Source organism: Staurois parvus, unplaced genomic scaffold (assembly GCF_062004578.1).
Source record: "Staurois parvus isolate SC_StPar_1 unplaced genomic scaffold, SC_StPar_1.0 ptg000414l, whole genome shotgun sequence".
Taxonomy (NCBI): Eukaryota; Metazoa; Chordata; class Amphibia; order Anura; family Ranidae; genus Staurois; species Staurois parvus.
The window spans coordinates 4,442,987-4,463,241 of NW_028318210.1; the positions used below are offsets into that span (position 1 = coordinate 4,442,987).

Below are 20,255 nucleotides of genomic sequence, written 5' to 3' on the forward strand. Positions count from 1 at the left end.
GAGGGGTGGCGGTGGACGCGGTATACTTGGACAGAGGGGTGGCGGTGGACGCGGTATACTTGGATTTTGCAAAAGCATTTGACACAGTTCCCCACGCATGGTTAATGTGCAAGGTAAAGTCTACAAGCTTGGAAAAATCTGTATGTAAATGGATAGAAAACTGGCTAAAAGATCGTATTCAGAGAGCAGTGGTTAATGATTCATACTCTGAATGGTCTAGGGTTGTCAGTGGTGTACCCCAAGGTTCAGTGTTGGGACTCTTACTTTTTAATACATTTATAAATTATATAGGGTCTGGGATTAAAAATCCCATTTCAGTCTTTGCAGATGACACCAAGCTGTGCAGTGGAATAACGTCCTTACAGGATGTCTTCAATTTACAAGCCGACCTCAATGCACTGTTTAATTGGGCAACTATGTGGCAAATGAGGATGAATGTTGATAAATGTAAGGTGATGCACTTGGGGGCTAAGAATATGCATGCATCATACATAATAGGGGGGGGTACAACTGGGGGAATCAATGGTGGAGAAGGATCTGGGGTTCTGGTAGATCACAAGCTTAATAATGGCATTCAATGCCAAGCTGCAGTTTCTAAAGCGAGGAAAATTCTCTCCTGTATTAAAAGAGGTATAGACTCCAGAGAGAGATCATATTACCCCGGTACAAATCATTAGTAAGACCTCATCTGGAATATGCAGTTCAGTTTTGGGCACCAATTCACAAAAAGAACATTGGGGAACTGGAGAAAGTACAGAGAAGGGCAACTAAACTGATAAGAGGCATGGAGGAGCTCAGCTATGAGGAAAGATTAGAGGAACTGAATGTATTCTATCTTGAGAAGAAGAGATTAAGGGGGGATATGATCAACATGTATAAATACATCAGTGGTTCATATAGTGAACTTGGTGTAGAGCTATTCACCCTGAGGTCATCACAGAGGACAAGGGGGCGCTGTTTACGTCTGGAGGAAAAGACATTTAATCTCCAAATACGGAAAGGTTTCTTCACAGTGAGAGCTGTGAAAATGTGGAATAGACTCCCTCAAGAGCTGGTTCTGTCCAGCTCAGTGGATTGCTTTAAAAAAGGCCTGGATAATTTCCTAGATACACAGAATATAACTGGATACTAACATTTATAGGTAAAGTTGATCCAGAGGATATCCAATTGCCTCTCAGGGGAACAGGAAGGAATGTTTTTCCCAGCAGGAGCAAATTGGATCATGCTTTGCTGGTTTTTTTTTTGCCTTCCTCTGGATCAACAGTGGGAATAGGATTATAACTTTTTCTTTATGGTTGAAGTGGATGGACTTTTGTCTTTTATCAGCCAGACTAATTATGTAACTACAGTATGTTTACTGACTGGCAATCTGAGGCTATTTGGGAGGGGTGTGAAAACCACGGGAGCGTGAATCACATATATATGTGATTTTGCACACCTGTGCCACCCTGTAGCAGTATTTCTGCTATAGGGCAGTGAGGGAGCAATTAAAGAAGTGTTTTACGTTATTGCACAGTGTTATTTTAACTGACAATTGCGCGGTCATGCAATGTTGCACCCAGATGAAATTTACATCCTTTGTAAGGATTGAGCTTTCTTTTGGTGGTATTTGATTGCCTGTACTTTTTTATTTTTTGTGCTATATTGTGCGATCAAAAACCACCAAAGGAAAGCTCAATTTGTGGGAAAAAAGGACGTAAATTTAATTTGGGTGCAGTGTCGCATGACTGCACAATTGTCAAAGTAACGCAGTGCCATATTGCAAAAAATAGCCTGGTCAGGAAGGGGGGTAAATCCTCAGGAGGGCAAGTGGTTAAAGAGACAGTGTAGAAATAAAAATTCAAATAACAAAAAGATTTTTAAAGCGCCCTCTCCCGCGCTTGTGCACAAAGGTGAAGTCAAATGTCAGTACCGCACACATATGTAAATGGAGATCGCACCACACACGTGAGGTATCATGGAGAACGGCAACATGGGAACAATGATTTTAGAACCAGACCTCTTGTGAAACTCTAAACTGGAACCCGTAAAGGCAGTTAAAGTATTGCCCAGGAACTGTAGTTTGATGCCGTTCCATAGGTGAATGCAATTTTAAAGTGCGACATGCTAGGTATGTTTACTTGGCTTAATATTGGCTTTTATATGTTACCCCCCCCCCCCTGAATAAAATACAATGGGTATTATATTGTGCTGGTGTGCACTTAAAACTATTAAAGTGTATTTTTTCCAAAAGATTGTTTTAAAAAATCCACTGTGCAAATACCATGTGACAAAATAATTGCAGCCCTCACCATTTTATTCTATAGGGCCTCTGCTTAAAAATATATATATATTATTTGCGGGTTCTGAGTAATTTTCTAGCAAAAAAAAGATTTTCAGACATGGGAGAGACGTGCTTAGGGTTGTGTGCCAATCCAGCTCCGGCAGTGAAGGAGTTGTCTGTAGGATTGTCCTGTCTTCTTCCCATCCGATATGTCAGCACAGAGCCGGCCAATGACGTTCCTGGGGCGGGGCATGAACCGGAAATGTTCGTTCCTGGCACCTGATCACAGAATTGTCCTGTTGTTGTCTAGGATAGTGTGAGGGTGTCGGGGGAGTGTGGCCGCGGTTGGCGGGTTGCTGAGGTGAGTGTATGAGGCGCGGAATGTGGGGGAGGAGGCCGGAATCAGCATGGCTCCCCTTCCTATGAAGGCTTATTGTATGAGAATTTCATCACCGAAAACCAGTTCTAGTCCTCCGGGCGCCGGCTCTTCGGGACATGTGCTGAGGGCGGCGGGAGACGTGTGCGGCTTCCCCCCTCCCAGGTTTGTCTGTGACACCTTGTATACACGGGAATGACTGCCTCCTGCAATGGGTGGGGGGATCGGGGGTGTCAGTCATGGGTGCTGCGGGCCCCCTTCATGGGTGCGGCTTGTCTGTGGGCCCCCTTCATGGGTGCTGCTTGTCTGTGGGCCCCCTTCATGGGTGCTGCTTGTCTGTGGGCCCCCTTCATGGGTGCTGCTTGTCTGTGGGCCCCCTTCATGGGTGCCGGGCGTCTGTGGGCCCCCTTCATGGGTGCCGGGCGTCTGTGGGCCCCCTTCATGGGTGCCGGGCGTCTGTGGGCCCCCTTCATGGGTGCCGGGCGTCTGTGGGCCCCCTTCATGGGTGCCGGGCGTACCTTTTTGCCTCTGTGGTGTACCTATCCTCGCCAATGGCAGTGTGTGCGCATATGTACCCTCACCATGGGTGCATGGCTCGGTCCCTGGCCCCAGGTGCCGTGTTGTGTGGGGGCGTGCGCGGTTGCTCGGGTGGGGTGTTGTGTGGGGGCGCGCGCGGTTGCTCGGGTGGGGTGTTTGTATGCGCTCGAGGGGGGGGGGGTTTGTGCGTGCGCTCGGGTGGCGAGTTGTGCGCGCGCTCGTGTAGCAAGCTGTGTGCGCGCGCGTGCTTGGGTGGCAAGTAGTGTGTGTGTGCGCGCGCGCGTTTCTGTGTGCGCTCGGGTAGCGAGTTGTGTGTGTGTGTGTGTGTGCGAGCATGCTTGAGTGGCGAGGTGTGTGCGTGCGCTCGGGTAGCGAGGTGTGTGTGTGTGTGTGTGCGCGAGCATGCTCGAGTGGCGAGGTGTGTGCGTGCGCTCTGGTAGCGAGTTGTGTGTGTGTGTGTGTGTGTGTGCGAGCATGCTCGAGTGGCGAGTTGTGTGTGTGTGTGCGAGCATGCTCGAGTGGCGAGGTGTGCGTGCGCTTGGGTGGCGAGGTGTGCGTGCGCTCGGGTGGCGAGCTGTGTGCGTGCGCAAGCGTGCTCGGGTGGCGAGTTGTGTGTGCGAGCGTGCTCGGGTGGCGAGTTGTGTGTGTGTTTGTGTGTGCGCTCGGGCAGCGAGTTGTGTGCGCGAGCATGCTTGGGTGGCGAGGTGTGTGTGTGTGTGCGAGTATGCTCAGGTGGCGAGGTGTGTGTGCAAGCGTGCTTGGGTGGCGAGTTGTGTGTCTGCGTGTGCGCTTGTGCGTGTGCGCGCGAGCGTGCTCGGGTGGAGAGTTGTGTGTGTGCGCGCATGCTCGGGTGGTGGGTTGTTTGTTCGCGCGCTTGGGTAGCGAGTTTTGTGTGTGTGCGAGTGTGCTCTGGTGGCGAATTGTTTGTGCGTGCGCTCGTGTAGCGAGTTGTGTGTGTGCGCTCGGGTAGCGAGGTGTGTGTGCGCGTGCGCGCTCGGGTGGTGAGTTGTTTGTGTGCCTGCTTGGGTAGCGAGTTGTTTGTGTGCGTGCTTGGGTAGCGAGTTGTGTGCGCGAGCATGCTTGGGTGGCGAGGTGTGTGTGTGTGTGAGCATGCTCGGGTGGCGAGGTGTGTGTGCGAGCGTGCTTGGGTGGCGAGTTGTGTGTCTGCGTGTGCGCTTGTGCGTGTGCTCGGGTAGCGAGTTGCGTGTGCGCGCGAGCGTGCTCGGGTGGAGAGTTGTGTGTGTGCGCGCATGCTCGGGTGGTGGGTTGTTTGTTCGCGCGCTTGGGTAGCGAGTTGTGTGTGTGTGCGTGTGCGAGTGTGCTCTGGTGGCGAATTGTTTGTGCGTGCGCTCGTTTGTGCGTGCGCTCGTGTAGCGAGTTGTGTGTGTGCGCGCTCGGGTAGCGAGGTGTGTGCGCGTGCGCGCTCGGGTGGTGAGCTGTTTGTGTGCGCGCTCGGGTGGTGAGCTGTTTGTGTGCGCGCTCGGGTGGTGAGCTGTTTGTGTGCGCGCTCGGGTGGTGAGTTGTTTGTGTGCGCGCTCGGGTGGTGAGTTGTTTGTGTGCGTGCTTGGGTAGCGAGTTGTTTGTGTGTGTGCTTGGGTAGCGAGTTGTGTGCGAGCGTGCTCGGGTGGCGAGTTTTTTGTGTGTGCGAGCGCGCTCGGGTGGCGAGTTTTTTGTGTGTGCGCTCGGGTGGCGAGTTTTTTGTGCGTGCGCTCGGGTGGCGAGTTTTTTGTGCGTGCGCTCGGGTGGCTTAACAAACTACTAATTGCACTTCCAGCAAAGGTTTTTATTGTATGGAAAAAAGTGTGAGCCCCCCAGATAGGTGCTGAACTGTGTACTCCGAGTTGTATCTTCATTCAGTGTGCTGTGATTGGTATCAAATCTGGTTAAAAATATCTTTAAGTTGGTCATAGATGGAGCTGAAAAGGAGAAAAAAAATGAATTCCCCCATCTACACAATAGACATGGACAGAGGAATACTCCTTGCCGAGACATTGTATTCTGACAGCAGGATCTCCAATGTTGGAATACACCAATCAGCGGCTGCAGCCAAATTGACAGAAATCAGTCATTAGATCGACTTCTGTTGAGCGGGAGCTATTACACAAGGATTGAATATTGGCTGCTCCATGCTGAACTGGCCAAATTTTGATCCATCTATAGCCATCTTCAGACTCCCCGTGTGAGTGAAGGTTTTCACCTTCCAACATAGCTGCAACAGTCTGGCTTAGTCCTAAACCTGTCATGGGACAATGTAGACTGCTATTGCTGAGGACTTCATCTGACTGCCATGCTGATGTGTTTTGTGTTGAGTACTTTGCAGCACAGACCCCCAACAGGTATAAAGATAAGAGATTTATTCCCGATCTCCATAGCTGTATGTTCCAGGTAAACAACCCTGTGGCTTTAAATGTAGTAGACAGCCAAACAACTCAGTGTCAGAAGTGTCTGTCTCTAGATGGCAGGTGTACTCTGATACATTCACACAGCCCCACAGGTGAGTGCCTGTATAGACACTAATGATGTTTTGTTTTGTTTTTTTTTAGAAACCATTACTGTAGAAATTCAGAAAACTTTAAAAAGTTCCCCAACTTTTCACAAACGTTTCCTGACATTAGCTTGACTTCTGTGATCATGAAGATAATGTTTGTAATCAAAATGTTTCGCTGTAGATCCAAAAATTGTCACATTTTATTTAACCACTTGCCGTCCAAAGGATTTACCCCCTTCCTGACCACCAGAATATTTTTTGTGTTACGGTGCTGCTTTACTTTAACTGACAATTGCGCAGTCATGCATCGCTGCATCCAAATGAAATTTACATCCTTTTTTTTTCCCCACGAATTGAGCTTTCTTTCAGTGGTATTTGATGGCCTGTGCTTTTTTTGCTCTGTTAAAAAAAAAAAAAAAAACAGACCTCCAAATTTCAGAAAAAAACAATATTAAACATGTCCAGTAAAAAAAAAATATAGACAATTTTCGTCATAAATTTAGGCCAAAATGTATTCTGCTACATGTCTTTGCTACAGAAAATCCCAGTAAGTGTAAATTATTTGCTTTATGTGAAAGTTATAGCGTTTACAAATGGTGGTATGTATACTGGGATTATTTAAATTTATTTTTTACTAGTAATATCAGCGACTTATAGCCGGACTGCGGCTGGCATTCTGACACTGGGGGAAACTAACTTGCTGTCACTGACATCCCCATTGACACCAATACAGTGATCAGTGCTAATAAAAAGCACTGACACTGTACTAATGGCACTGGGCAAGAAGGTTTAACATGAGGTGTGATCAAAGGGTTAACCGTGTGCTGTGTCTGTGTGCTTCACTGTAAGCACACTGCTTTGAATGGCTGTGCTGTGCACAGCCATCCAAAGCAGTGTGCATGAGCTGACAGGGAGGAGAACTGTTTTGTTTACAAACCGTTCTCCCTGTTGGAGATGCTTGCCAATCACTGTCCAGGACCCGGTGATTGCCAGCTGCGGCTCCTACCCGGAAAGGCATAATCGCCTACATATACGTGATTTTGTGCACCCATGCCACCCTGTAGCAGTATTTCTGCTATAGTGCGGTCAAGAAGAGGTTAAGGTGGCTTAAAAATGTGCTCTTTAGGCCTCGTCTGCGGCTGTCGGCTTGTAGTTCGCTATGAACTACAATGGCGATGTTGAGTGCTGTGGTAGTTCACTTTCTCCTCCTGTCAGTGTTTATTTTCCTGCTTGTACAAGCACACAGATAGTTCTGCATGGCAGGACCTGCTTATTGAGGGTGAAATGCTTTACATGCTCTAAATTACAAAAAAATTATAAATGCACATTTTTTTTTTTAACCTGCAAAAAGATGTGCCTTATTTTTTTTTTTTAAAGGTGATCTTATCCTTAAGGTCTAGTTCAGACCAGATGCAGTCCAGTGCGCCTTTTTTCTGCATCAAAATGCAAGCACAGTATTTTTCATGTATTCCAATGGCCCCAGTTCACACCAGTGTAGTCAGCTTCCGGTGCAGAAAAAAAAAAAAAGTAGAACATGCTGCATTTTTTCTGCACAGCACCTTACTGGAACATAGGAAACTGCGTCAAAACTGCACTGGAACTGCGTGTGGTGTGAACGGTAAGCAAAAACAAATCGGAATGTATCCGGAGTGCGTTTTTGTAGTGTGATCTGGCCCGTAAAGTGGTTCTAAAAGCTTTTTTTTTTTTTTTCTTTTTTGCTTACCTGCTGTGTGCAGTAGTTTTGCACAGAGCAGGCCGGATCCTCCTTTTCTCAGGTCCCCCGCTGGCACTCCTGGCGCTCCCACCTGCTGCTTTATGTGCCCATTCATACACAGAGTCGCGGCTCAGCCCGCCCTCTCTCTCTTCTCGTTAGCTCAGTGGCTGTGATTGACAGCAGTAGGAGCCAATGGCTCCAGCTTCTGTCTCTGCCAATGAGGTGAGTGAGTCCCAGGATAGTCGACACTCCACTGCACATCGCTGGATCGAGAGGGGGCTTAGGTGAGTATTAGGGGGTGCTCGGGGGGGTGCATGAAAGTAAAAAACCCTGAGCCTTTAGAACCACTTTAAGCTTTCTTTTGTCAAATAGTTAGCTCCCCTTTACCCAGAAAACTGCCTGTGTAGATAAGGGGTGTCTGGAAATGAAAACAAGCTGTGCAGATTTGACCAAAGTTGAATAATACTTTTGCTATAGGGGTAGGCCATTTATGTACTGCCATGAAAAGTGACAGAAAAACTCCCCGGACGTTGCTAAGGGAAGCCTAGTGTTACTGCTCACATTCACGGCAGGAGTGAGCTCTTTCTCTGCTTCAAACCCCCTCACGTGCACTCTCTCCCCCCTGGTGCAATAGCTCTGAGCTCAGCATTTGAGAGCTCACGCCTGTGATGGTGGAGGTAAGCATTAATACTAGGCTTCTCTTAGCAACGTTCTAGAAGTTTCCATTAAGGCTCACCTATAGCAAGGGCATTATTCAACTTTGGGCAAAGCTGTACATTTTTTTTATCCTCAGATGCCCCTTTTGGTTAGGCCTGGTTCACACTTGTGTGACATCAGATGCGACTTCAGTCACACGGGTTGATTTACTAAAACTGGAGCATGCATCTGGTGTAGCTTTTCTTAGTAGCCAATCAGCTTGTAAATTCAGCTGTTCAATTAAGCATTGACAATAAAACCTGGAAACTGATTGGTTTTTATGCAGAGCTGTACCAGATTTTACATAACAATGGAAATTACATTGTTTTTTAATGATGTTCATTCATTTCAATGCATTTTGGAAAACATTCAGCGATTTTGGAAAAGGTTCTTGTACTACTTTGGTGTGATTCCAGTGCGATTTTGAATAAATATGCAAACTTTATTCTTTATACTATAAACTTATAACTTATAAACTTTAGATGCATCCAAGTAGCACTACATTATCGAAATGAAAGTGGGATCAAAATGGTACTGCAGCAGTGTGAACCTAGCCTAAAGGTGAAGTAACCCTTTAAAGTAAACCTGTTGTGAAATAAATGCTGGGGCTGCCTTGGCTGACTACCTGCTGAACATGCTTGTTATGTAGCTGTTGAGCTGACACTTTTGTTTCAATTATATCAAAGTCATTGACCTGAAACAAGTGAGGAAATGAGGAAAGTCAAAGAACAGGAATCCATATTTGCATATATTTTGGGGACCATTGGCTTAAACATTGGTCAAGTGCTAGTATGAAAACCAGGAACCTAGCATTATTGGATGTCATTCATTACAGCCTCCTTCATCTTTCCTAACATTTACTTGGAAAAAACTCAGCTGTACCCAGGGTCTGTCAGGCCTCTAGATTGAGAGAGGTCTAGCATTGTGCTTTCAGCTTTGTCATACCTTTAGTACTAGTGGTGCACCGAAATGAAAATTCTGGTGCCGAAAATGAAAATTCAAAATGCACTTAACTGAAATGCGCAGTTTTTAAAAATGAATATAAATTTTTGGGAAAAAATACACTTTGATTAAAAAAAACAATACATACTCCAATTTTTTTTTTGTAACATAAAAGAGGATGTTACGGCGAGTAAATAGATGCCTAACCTGTCACGCTTTAAAATTGCACATGCTCGTGGAATGGCGTGAAACTGTGGTACCTAAAAATCTCCATGGGTGATGCTTTAAAAATTTCTACAGGTTAGCAGTGTAAAGTTAGAGGAGGTCTAGTGTGAGAATTATTGCTCTTTTTTTTTTTTTTTTTTTTTTTTTTTTTTTTTTTTTTTTTCTTTCCAACACATTTTTGAATTCTCCCCCCTCATCCTGTGCTCAGTGCTCGGTGTAATATGCCATCGTGTCAGACATTTATAGTTAATCTCAACGTCTCTCATACTAACATTCTCGTGAACTAATCTAAATATCTTATTCTGTTGCTCTTCATCTATCCCCACCCCCATATCTCTTTCCCAATTTGTTATAAAAATTAACTTTGTGTCTAGTTCTGTAAGTATTCTATACATTTTTGTAACACCGTGTTTCCCATCTCTACGTATTTCTAATAACCTTTCAAACATATTCCACTCCTTTTTTAATCTCAAGGGTTTTGGGAGAGCTCCTATAAAACATTTTAATTGATGATATTTCCATTCATCTATTTTAGTAAACATATCTCCTCCCTTCTCTTTTAATTCTTTAAGTGTTCTCAATTCTCCCTCTATCAATATGTCTCTCAATTGGATATCTTCCTTTTTAAACCATCTCCCTGATATCTCATCTTTTCCTGGGGGGAAAAACTCCGTGTTTGCAAGAGGCATTAGTATAGAGTTGAATTCCCATTTCATGTGTTTATGTAAGTTATCCCATATCCTTAAGACAGTTAAAGTGTAAGTGCTTGTGTCCTCATTAATTCCTCTATAATGTGCTGAAACCCATATCATCTTACTCAAATTAATTCCACTCAGATCATTTTCCATTTTTACCCAAATTTTCCTCTTGTGATTAAAAGTCCAGTCATAAATTCTTGCTAACATTACTGCTTTGTAATATCTCTTGACATCAGGTAGTCCCATCCCCCCTTTCTCTTTAGTCCTACTTAGTGTTTCATATGATACTCTTGGTTTTTTATTCCTCCATATAAATCTTGTTAACATTTTTCTCATTATCTTAAAAAACGCCTCTGGGAGTTTGATCGGGATCATTTGAAATCTATAGAGTATTTTAGGTATAATTACCATTTTAATTAGGTTCATACGTCCTAACCATGATGGATTTCCTCCTTCTAATCTTTTTAGTTCGTCCTTAATCTCATTTATCAGAGAGATATAATTTAATCTATACAGTTTTTTATATGAGGTAGCAAGTTTTATTCCTAGGTATTTTATATCGTTTTCTCTCCAAATAAAGGGGAATTCTTTTTGTAGCTCTTCTCCTTCGCTCCTCGGCACACTAACGTTCAAAATCTCAGCTTTTGTTGGGTTAATTTTTAGATTAGATAATTCACCGTATTCCTTCAGGATCTTCATAATATTTGGTAGTGTTATTCGGGGGTTGCCTACATAAAACAGTAGGTCGTCCGCAAAGGCCGCTACTTTATGTTCTATATTTTCTATCTGGATTCCCCTTACCGCTCCACTATTCCTTATTATTGATAGCAGGGGTTCCAATGTCAATACATACAGCAAGGGGGACAATGGGCATCCTTGCCTTGTTCCATTGGACATCCCAATGGATTCCGATCTTTCCCCGTTTACCGTGATGATTGCAGTGGGCTCCTTATATAGTTTACCTATCCATTCGCGCATTCTCTCTCCGATCCCCAACACTTCCAAGTTATCCATCATAAAGCCCCAGTCCACTCTATCAAACGCCTTTTCGGCATCAATTGACAAAAGCACTACCGGGGCTTTCCCTTTTTTACTTTTCTGGATAAGCATCAGAGTTCTCAAGCCATTATCTCTACCCTCTCTCCCCTGAACAAAGCCCACCTGGTCTCCATGAATCCATTCGGGCATTAGATCTTTCAGCCTGTTTGCTAGGACCTTTGCGTACAACTTAGTATCAGTGTTTAATAATGAAATTGGTCTGTAGCTAGAGCACTGAGAGGGATCTTTTCCCTCCTTATGGATGAGAACTACATGGGCCTGAAGGGATTCCCTCCTCCCCTCCATCCCACCTCCCAAGTCATTCATGTATTTCTTTAACTTTGGTAACAGTACTTCACTAAATTTTTTATAGTACTTAACTGTATAACCATCCGGGCCTGGGCTTTTCCCTCCCCCTGTACTTCTTATTGCTGCTTCTATTTCTTCCTGAGAGATTTCTGCATCCAAGGAGTTCAGTTGTGTTTCGCTAAGCTTTGGCAATCCCGCATTTTTTAAATATGTCCTCCTTTTTTCATTGATACCTTCCCGCATTTCTTTTGGTGATCCTTGGTGACTGATATTATACAACTTTCTATAATACTCCGTGAATACTTTAATAATTTCTTTAGTTGAGTGGACCATCTCCCCCTTAGGGCTTTTTATCTTTTCTATATAATTCCTGTTCTTCTTCTTATTCAGGGCTCTTATTAAGTATTTTCCTGGTCTATCACCCCATCTATATCTTTCACTTAATACTTTATTATATACTCTTCTCCTCTCCTCTTCCATCAGTCTCTCTAATTCATCTTTTTTATCCCTTAACTTCTGTCTTGTTTCTATTGTTATTTTTTTCTTGTGTATCTGCTCCAATTCCAGGATTTCCTTTAAGAGTCCACTAACCCTCTCTGTTCTTTCTTTTTTCTTCCTTGCTCCCATCGCAATCAGGATTCCTCTTATATATACCTTATGACTTTCCCATACTGTAGCTGTCGATACTTCCTCTGTTTCATTCTCCCGGAAATATACCTTAATCTCTTCTCTGATCTTCTGCACAATATCCTCATCCAAGAGAAGAGCCTCATTCAACCTCCATCCTAAACCTCCCGTCCACCTTTTTCCCCATCCTATTTTCATTACGACTGGGGCGTGGTCCGAAAAAGTTCTTATCTCTATTTCTATTTTAACCAGCATTTCAATGAGTTGATGATCTATTAGAATGTAATCCAATCTCGAGTATATCTCATGTGCATTAGAGAAGAAGGTATAGTCTCTGTCCTTCATATGCATTACTCTCCAGGTGTCCACCAGTTGGTACTCGTGGATCGCCTTCCTCAAAGCTCTCAGAGACCTACCCCCTTCTCTCCGCACAAGGGAGGTTGCATCCATTTGTGGGTCCATACAGAGATTCAAATCTCCTGCTATTATCAAACGCCCTTTTTTAAAATCTATCAATTTTTTTAGCAAACCCTTCAGAAAGATCTCAGGTTTCTTGTTGGGGCAATATATATTGGCTAGTGTGCATTCAATTCCCTGTAATTTACCTTTCAAAAACAGGAATCTCCCTTCCGGGTCAGTCCTTCTATCTTCCAACTCAAATCTCATATTTTTTGCCAATCCTATTGCCACCCCCTTTGCTCTTTTAATTGGAGAGTCAGCGTAATACCATGTAGGATAATATTTAGATTTTAATTTCACATTAGATTCTATCTCAAAATGTGTCTCCTGCAAAAATACCACTGACGTTGCCCTGTGATGTAACTCTTTAAACAACTTAAATCTTTTCCCAGGGCAGTTCAACCCATTCACATTATATGTTATAAACTGTATTTCTTCCATCCTTCTTGGTTTTTTTTTTTCTCTCTTCTAGTTCGCCTCCTCCTATTAGGACCGAATGATTTGCAGAATATTAGCCCCACTCCCCCTCCCCCCCCTCCCCCCCCCCACCCCCACCCCCCCTCTCTTACTTTTCCCCTACCCATTTTTAGGCTTATAAACTGCCTACAAATCATTTGTGGAACTGTTTCCACAGTTGATTTAAAATATTGGGCGTAGACTCCGCCCATGGACGGCTCACCTTTCCTCCGACCTCCCCAGTACCCCCTTCTCTCCCCAACTCAACCGGATCCTCCAGAGGGACTTCCACCTCAAAAAAGGGGGATTACTAGGGGGGGCAAGGGAACAAGAGAAAGAGAAAAAAAAAAAAAAAAAAAAGTATTTTCTCCTGTTCACTTCTCCCTCCCCCCTCTCCCCAATCCCTGAGCCTCTCTCCCCTTCCCCCCGACCTGCCGCCAATCCTCCCCTCCCGCATCATCCGAGTCTCCTTTTTCTTCTTCTTCTTCCCACCCAGTTATCTCCATTCTTTGCAGGCCCAGTCTATCACAAAAATCTCTCAGTTCCTCCGGGAATCTCAGGTATGCTGTCACCCCACTCTTCCAGCCAATTAAAGATGCTGAAGTGCCGCATCTATATTGCACGTTCTGTTTTCTCATTTGCTCTAACAGGGGTCTCAGGGATCTCCTTCTCCACAGAGTCTCTGGTGTTAAATCCGCAAAAATTTGAACAGTCAAATCTCCATATTTGATTAACGTTCTTCCCTTGATCTTCTTCCAAATCTCATTTTTGACCCCAAAGTTCTGGAACTGTACAACTATATCCCTCGGTCTTTCCCTCTCAGTATCTTGTTTGAACTTTCCTATTCTGAAAACTCCATCCAGTTCAATCACTTCTATTTCAGGTCTGTCTCTTATGGAGTTTAAGATTTTTTTAACTAGTTCATGTAATGTTTCCCCTTTTGCTGCCTCTGGAATTCCTCTCACCCTAAGGTTAGACCTTCTTTCTTTATTTTCTCGAATTTCCATCCTGTAGAACAGTTTTTTCTGGGTTTTCTCCAAATGGGTTATTTTTTTCCTTAGCTTATCTATGGTTTGGGCCTGGGTTTTGACTTTCTCCTCTGTTTCTTCCATTCTCGTTAGCAGATGCCCTAAATCGTTCCGAATTACTGTCATTTCATGTTTTATCGTTTTCTCCAAACTTTGGAACATTTCTATCATCTCCTTCTTATTCGGTATTTGTAGTTCACCATCAAGTTCTTTTTGACCCAGGCCATCCGCTATTTGTTGGCTACAACTGCTGTTCATACCCATTGATAGTCTCGGGCTGTTTCCTGAGCTAATGTCCATTTCCCCTTTGGCGCTTGCGCCTTGGGCCCTTTCTGGCGTAATGTTTCCATGTGATGTAAATTTCTTTATCGTGCCTGATTGAGACCCTTTAAGCCCTGCTCCCTTAGGACCTTTATTCTTCATATCCTCAATAAAATCTTTTGTCTTCTATATTCTCTAGATGGGGTTATATCTCTCCTCTTTGGTTTGTAATCCAGACAGGTTTACTGAGTTTACTTGTGCTCTCCTAGGGGGACATGGATCTCTTCTCTTCTAAACTCAGGGAATCCTCTCCTCTTCTCCTTCGCCCCTTGTTCCCCACTGTCACTCAAGAATCCACTACACAATACAATAGAATAGGCCCCCAGCAGGTCTCACTCACCCTTCTCTTCCCCAGATGGTGACTCCAAGTTTGGTCGGAAGGTCTCCACAACAGCTCTGTCCTGGGGGGGGATTCCTCCGGGCCTCCAACTCTGCACCTCGGTTTCTTTCCCTTTTATTTTTTTTCCTTTTGCCTCTGGGCTTCGTCCCAGGGATGCAGGGTGGGTCTCCTGGCGCTCCCGGGCTCCCTGACCCAGAATCGTAGAGTCAGCTGGCCGGGGGCCCCAGGCAGCAATAGACCGGGGGTTGCACACAGCAGCCGGGGACCATGAACAGTAATCAGCCGGGGGGGTTGAGGGCAGCAGAGAGCCAGCGACTGCAGCCGGCGTCTCGCCGTCAGTTCAGGCGGCCGGCCGGCTTTCTCCTCTCCCAGAGAGCCTCCGCGGCCGGTCACACACCCCCGCCACGTCACTCCGCTCTCCAGCCGTCCGGGTCCTTCCTCTCACCAAGGACCGGAGAGGCTGGTCCGTCGCTGCGACCCCCGTCTGCCTCCCATCTCCGGCTCTCAGGACTGCACTTCTCGGCCCTCCAGACTCCGGTGAGTCGGCTCCTTAGGGTCACCAGGGAGGTCGGGGAGCGGTACCTAGTCGAAGGCTAGCACCGCTCACTCCCCACAGCCGCCATGACCAGGCTCCTCCCAGCGAGAATTATTGCTCTTGCTCCGGCGTTCGTGACGATACCTCACGTGTTTGACTTGAACACCATTTACATATGTGGGCATGGCCTACATATGCGTTCACCACTACGTGTGAACATGGGGGGGATGGGGGCACTTTAAACTTTTTAATTAAATTTATTACATTTTTTTTTTTTTTGCACTGTCCCTTTAAAAAAATATTTAATCACTTTTATTCTTATCACAAGAAATGCATGCATCCCTTGTGATAGAAATAATTAGTGACAGGTCCTCTTTATGGAGGGATATGGGGTCAATAAGACCCCACATCTCTCCTCTGCAATGTAAAGCATTTGATTAAAAAAAGCATTGATCTAGTGCTTTAAAAGAAAAAAAAGTCTGGAACCAGAAGTGACATTGTTCCAGTCCTCCAAGGGCATAGAGTTGAGTGGAGGCCATCTTTCCTTCACTAATCTCTCTGCCCAGCGCTTGGATTGTTTGATGGTTTCTCAGGTAAGGCTGAGAACTACCGGGCGGCGAGGTGCGGTGTTTTTTTGGCATCTGTATCTGTGCTTTTTTTTTTTTTTTTTCATATCGGTCGATGGCCAAAACGGGTGTTTTTGGCCACCAAAATTTCGGTGCACTCCTACTTAGTACCCTTAGAGCTCGTGTGGATGGGCATTGTAGGTGGAACATGTGTTTCAAAGGCAGCTCTGCAAATCCCCATTTAATTTATTGGTTGGGTATGGTTGACTGTTCTGAGCTTTTCGTTGCCTTTCATTGAGTGAAGCATGTCCTATTGAGATGCATTTGCATGGTAGGCAAAGCAGGTCAAACACAGCTTTTGTCGCATTTTGTTTTGGAATGCATGCATTTTGAGCGGTGCTGTGTTCACATCCAAACAGCGATATTCAACAACTCCTGTCTATACGAACCTTTACGTAGTCTGGCTGGTCCTGTTACAGGATGTTGTGCAAGGAAACAGACTTGCCTCCTCCTGTCTTTTGAATGGCCCAGACATGCTAGTAATCCAAGTTCCAAATGTTTGCATTCCATGTTCATCCACATCTTTCTTTGCAGATGACTTAAAAACTTATGCTGTCAAACAGGTTTGAGAAATACTGTGTTTTTATAGTTCTTGCTCTACTTAAAAGTTGTACAAATAGTTTACTTTGCATGTCTAATCTTGTATGCGCATTGCAGTGTTACATGAATATACAGTTGCAAGAAAGAGTATGTGAACCCCTTGGGATTACGTGGAGTTTTGCATGAATTGGGCAAAAATGTGCTCTGAATGTCATCTAAGTCACAACAATAGAACAGTCTGCTGAACATAATACTACACAAACATTAGATGTTGCCATGGTTTAATTGCACATAACATGTAAACATTCACAGTGCAGGGAGGAAAAAGTATGTGAGGCCCTAGCTTAATGACTTCTCCCAGAGCTAATTGGAGCCAGGAGTGAGCCAACCTTGACTCCAATCAGTGTGATGATATTGGATGTGTTGCTGACAGCTGTCCTGCCCTTAAAAAACACACACCTGTTTTGGGTTTACTGGTTTCAAGAAGCACGGTCTGATGTGAACCATGCCTCGCAGAAAAGAGCTCTCAGAAGACCTACGATCAAGAATTGTTGACTTGCATGAAGCTGGAAAGGGTTACAAAAGTATCTCCAAAAGCCTTGATGTTCATGTGTCCACGGTAAGACAGACTGTCTACAAATGGAGAAAGTTTAGCACTGTTGCTACTCTCCCTAGGCGAGGTCATCCTGTAAAAATGACTGCAAGAGCACAGCGCAGAATGCTGCATGAGGTAAAGAAGAATCCCAGAGTTTCAGCTAAAGACCTACAGAAATCTCTGGTACATGCTAACATTTTTGTTGACACATCTACAATAAGGAAAACATTAAACAAGAATGGAGTACATGGGAGGACACCACGGAGGAAGCCATTGCTGTCCAAAAAGAATATTGCAGCACGTTTGAAGTTTGCAAAAGAGCACCTGGATGTTCCACAGCACTACTGGCAAAATATACTGTGGACAGATGAAACCAAGATTGAGTTGTTTGGGAAGAACACACAACACTATGTGTGGAGAAAAAAGGCACAGCACACCAACATCAAAACCTCATCCCCACTGTAAAACATAGCGGAGGGAGCATCATGGTTTGGGGCTGCTTTGCTGCCTCAGGGCCTGGACGGATTGTTGTCATTGATGGGAAAATGAATTCCAGAGTTTATCAAGACATTTTGCAGGAAAACTTACGACCATCTGTCCGCCAACTGAAGCTCCGCAGAGGATGGGTGATGCAACAGGACAATGACCCAAAGCATACAAGTAATTCAACAAAACAATGGCTGCAACAGCACAGAATATGCCTTCTGGAGTGGCCCAGTCAGAGTCCTGACCTCAACCCGATTGAAATGCTGTGGCATGACGTTAAGAGAGCGATTCACACCAGACATCCCAAGAATATTGCTACACTGAAACAGTTTTGTGAAGAGGAGTGGTCCAAAATTACTCCAGATCATTGTGCAGGTCTGATCTGCAACTACAGGAAACGTTTGGTTGAGGTTATTGCTGCCAAAGGAGAGTCAACCAGTTATTAAGTCCAAAGGTTCACATACTTTTTCCTCCGTGCACTGTGAATGTTTACATGTTATGTGCAATTAAACCATGGCAACATCTAATGTTTGTGTAATATTATGTTCAGCAGACTGTGTTCTTCTATTGTTGTGACTTAGATGACGTTCAGAGCACATTTTATGCCCATATCATGCAAAACTCCACGTAATCCCAAGGGGTTCACATACTTTTTCTTGCAACTTTAAGTCCACTCTCAGGTTCGGTATACACTTGTTTCAGCACCTGCTTTTACTTAGTTTGTTTTTTTGTTCTACCAAATGTGTAGACATTAAAGGATGAGTGCGCACGGTTGAGAATAAGCCATACTTACCTACAACATCCTGTGCTGTAAATCTTAGGTGGGTTACCACTGCAAGTGCACTGCAGCCTGAAGGGCTGATGGCCAGGCTTTTTATTGAAATAAATAGAGGCTGCGGCACATATGCGAGGGTGCCACTCTGAATATTACAGGTAGAGGCTGTGTGTAGCTGAGCAGGCCACACAGTAAAGCCCTTGAAAGAACAGGGTTTTTGTATATATTACCTGTTATGAATGTTCTGTGGAAGGGGAGGGGTGTCTGTAAAGTACAACTAATAGTCTGGCTCATAATTGCCTTTTAATATGTCATGCTGAATCCCGCAATAAAAGTAAATATCCTTTTTTTTTTTTTTTTTTTTTTTTTTTTTTTTTTTTCCTAGCAGCGGCAGTTATAGACTGGTCACTACCTAAGTTGTGAGTTACTACTATGATGAGAAGTTCAAAGTAACAAGCTGAATGACTATTTATGTAGATGACCACTGAATTCTGCTGTACAGGTATGTAAGTGAAATTTGGTTAATTCACATACTTTGTATTGAGGACTGTTTTTGGTATGAAGTAAATATTAAATTTATACTAGGCTGTAGGACTACAACTAATTATTATTTTCATATTTATTTAATTGACTGATTATTGCTTTGATCGATCAGTTGGATAAAAAGCAGAAAAAAGTTTGGTGTATAATTTTAGTTAATAAGTAAAGTTTAAAAAAAGGCAATTTCATTTTGAATATCCATATGCAGTGTTAAATATAAATGACCAGCTATTTGTTTAGGGAACAAAATATCTAATCCACTCTGGGGGAAACAAAAAAAGTGGTTGAATCTAATGCATACTGTATCATCAGAATCAGAAATAAAAATTTTTATTTAAAAAAAAAAAAAAGAAAAATTTTAGGCCTAAAACACTGTTTCGCAAATTTTCAGACAGCATTATTATCTATTATGCATGACAGACTCCCTTGTCTCCCCTGTCTCTGCTCCCTTCTAGTCCCTGGGTGCGGTGCTGGAGACAGGCAGGGAGGGGAGGAGGCAATAAACAGCGCAATGTTAAACATATTAAACATTTAATTCACCTTAAATCTCCTTTTTGTTTTTAAAACATTCCTAATATCGCCTCCGATTTAAATACAGTTTTGATTAAAAAACATTTTTTTTTTATCTGGACAAGTAGATTGTCTTGAGGGATAAGTAGATTGAGACAATGATTTAATCCCTGGACAAGTATTGTTTTAAAAAAATGTCCACACCCCTGATAACCCACCTTTTAATTGTCAGAGGTATCCTGTCATAAGAGGAATTTGCCATCAGCTTCTATATGGTTTCTATAAGAATTTCCCAAAAGAATCTTCAATAAAGCCACACCATCCTCCTACAAACACACAGATCCAAAAGGCTATAGTCAATCTAAAAACAGTCTGTCCTTCTGGCAGAGTACCTACCCCATAGTCTAGTTTTGTATGCTCACCTTGCCTATAGTATAGCCACCAATATAAGAATACATCGGCCGATCAACCAAAGGAAGGAAGAGGCGAGAACAGGAGGGGGCCCCGCACTATATAGGCCCACTAATTGGCCGCAGGTGACACAAACCTATATTTCTTTTATATTGGGATACTCAGGGATGTGGCATTTCTTTTTTTGAATTTTATATCTTGGTTGGACACTACTGCCTGCGTTTACTCCTTGTTTTCTCTACAACACAAGGTTGTAGGGCACTTAAAGAGCAGCCTCATTCACTTGAACGGGTCATGCTGCGACATGTGCACACCCCTGGCCACGGCAGATAAAAGGGGTGCGGTTGGGTTGAGGGTGGTAACTCCTCTAACACATTCCCTCCAAAGGACAAGTCTTGGCTGGACACTACTTTCAAATGCTAGTGCTTCCATGGCTTAAGGATCATACTGCAGTCTGAGAGATTTCTTCCCAGGAAGCGTCTGAGAGAGATTTGATTTAAATCTAGCAGGGGGTAATTTACTAGAACTGATGAATATTGAGTATCCCAAATCCATCAGCTCTAGATGGGACCACCAGAGGCGCTATACTTCCAAGAAACATTATAAAAGAGGCTTCATTTTGACCCCTGTTGGTGGGAAGTGTTTATAACAAGGAACTATCGCTTGTACAGTGGTGGTGTGCTGGTTTTCCATCCATTATGCTCTAGTTGCTGCTATCTT

General features: G+C 44.0%; 1 protein-coding gene across 2 annotated transcripts in view; it reads left to right on the top strand.

Annotated features, from left to right (window-relative positions):
- The first annotated feature begins 2,506 nt into the window (after positions 1–2,506).
- The window catches only part of PSEN1 (presenilin 1), a 98,156-nt gene continuing 80,407 nt past the window's right edge, over positions 2,507–20,255 (top strand). The window contains exons 1-2 of one of the 2 annotated variants that reach the window (XM_089686868.1): positions 2,507–2,624; positions 18,460–18,576. The gene's annotated coding sequence lies outside the window, so the exon portion shown is untranslated. The remainder of the gene's footprint in view (positions 2,625–18,459; positions 18,577–20,255) is intronic. The other variant, XM_089686869.1, reaches the window with a different exon arrangement.